The following is a 2,334-nucleotide window of genomic DNA, read 5'->3' as shown; positions in this document are numbered from 1 at the left end:
TCCAGATACAGATTCCTCACGAGCACAATTAACTGTTTTGGAATACTTATACTTCAAAATGTTGTCCATAGGTCTTGATAAATGAAGACCCTACAAATGAGAAAGTTAGTTTGAAAATTAGCTAAGATGACCTCATGGTCCTAAAAGGAGAACAGGTTGTGCTTAAGCCCGCCCAGATACTTATCTAGGAACTAAGCAGCTTGGATCTCAAAAAGGTGGAATGTTTGAGAAGGATTAGTGCCTGATTGTTTCCTTTTCCCTAAAGGTAGAATGTTTGAAGAAGTTATTGCTTCATTGTTTCTTTTTCTAAAAATGCCATCTTGGTGTTAAAATAGATTAAGTATACATCCAAACATAACTTACCCTATATAATGTACCTGCTCTTCCAAATGGACAGGACAGTCTTGAGAGGCTAAGCTCTCTGTCCTCCAGGCTGTTGACTTTCTCTTGAAAAATCTTGGATTGGATCTCTCCCCTGAGACTGACCACAGTGACAAGAGGCAAGTCCTGCTTCTGGTTGGCAACACGAACAGAATGCCAGGTCTTTCTCCCACAGATCAATAGGGTGGGTTTGAACCACAATCTTCCAGTCAGAGCCTGAGTCGTAATTGAGTGGAGCCTTTATATCTCACAAGGACTTTCTAGATGGGTTTAGTAGATAGAAATCCGGATTACCTATGAAAACTTGAATTGTTTCCTTTTTCTGGTCAATGGATCCCAGTTTAGGGATGAGGAGGGAAGAGAATTTTTTTTTTTTTTTTTTAGGAAACTACTTTCTGCAAGCAAAGCCTGTAACCTCAAGGAACGTAATATAGTAGGAGTCAGACTCTGATCAAGTTAATTTGAAACAATGCAATGAGATCAGTCTTAGAGATAACCATAGGTTGCTATGGAAACAAAAAGATAAATTCTATAAGTAATCACATTTGTTTTCCACTTTAGCCCCAGGAAGATAAGAGCTAACTTGTATGTTCCATTACAGCCACGGTGTTAACATTTACATGCAATGTAGTAGCTGCTTCTTTCCCCCAGTTTTATCTTATCATTCATACTTTTTAACTCATCATATTTATACATCATGTTATTCCTTTTATATAATAAGGGGTCAAAATATTGCATTAAAATGTACAGTTTATGAGGTTTTCCCATGTTCTGTTCAAACAATTGCCTCTTGGTCCAGATACAGATTCCTCACGAGCACAATTAACTGTTTTGGAATACTTATACTTCAAAATATTGTCCATAGTTCTTGATAAATGAAGACCCTACAAATGAGAAAGTTAGTTTGAAAATTAGTCAGAATGTATTACTACAGAATCATAGACACCTTTATTAAACAAAAATATCAAAATGTAAAGCTATTGTTTCCCCACATTTCTGCCTTCTAGATCTGTATGCTTCAGAAGACACTGTTGCCATCTCTCTAACTCTTTCCCAAAATTCTGTGCTCTTCAATTTATGCCACATCAAAACGGCAGTTTGGGCAGTCTTAAGGGACTCAAAGTATGCTCTTTGTAAAAGTTCTTTGAATTTGGGAACAAAGAAAGTCTGAAAGGGCAAGGTCCAGGCTGAAGGGTAGATGGGGTAAATTTCCTAATGAGATTCTTGTAGGACAGTCCTTGTTACCCTCAAAGAATGAGCTGGTGCATTACCGTAATGAAAAAATAAAATTCCTGCGTACATCTTTCCTGGCCTTTTTTCTCACCCAAGAATGCCGTTTTCAATTTTCTTTAAATTTCTTCATAATAAGCTCTCTGTGATAGGCCCATGTCCTTCAAGAAAATCTATCAAGATTAATCCTTTGGGGCACCATAACCTTCTGAGTTGGTCTTTCTGCCCACAAATCCTCTCAAAAGCTACTGTTTAGATTGGACTTTTTTTTTTTTAATCATTTTTATATTACTAAGAGAATTTAAGCCATCCACTGATTGTACAGACATGTTTAAACATGTTTTATCTGACTGTAGTCAATATGAGCTGCAAGGTCAGCGGTTCAAGCTCACCAGCCACTCTTGGAAATCCTATACAGGGTCGGAACTGACTCAAGGTCATTTAACAACAAACAAGAACAATTTGGAATAATCCTGTGCATGTATGAACTGGAACCCTCGTGGCAATGCTTTTTGACTTATCCTGATATAAAAGTTTTATCAGATATTACTTTTTGTGATTTTAAAAAATTACAGGAAAAAACAACAAAATCATTAATTTATTTAGTAGTAATTTCACATTCCACTAAATTTAGAATGGAATCCTGGTGTGGTGCTGTGGGATAATGTGCTGGACTGAAAGGTCAGTTTGAATTGCAAAGTCGGTGGTTCAAGCTCACCAGCC

Source organism: Chrysochloris asiatica, unplaced genomic scaffold (assembly GCF_000296735.1).
Source record: "Chrysochloris asiatica unplaced genomic scaffold, ChrAsi1.0 scaffold00021, whole genome shotgun sequence".
In the NCBI taxonomy this organism is placed as follows: domain Eukaryota; kingdom Metazoa; phylum Chordata; class Mammalia; order Afrosoricida; family Chrysochloridae; genus Chrysochloris; species Chrysochloris asiatica.
The sequence above is the reverse complement of the archived record's forward strand: the minus strand, read 5'-3'. Positions refer to the sequence as shown.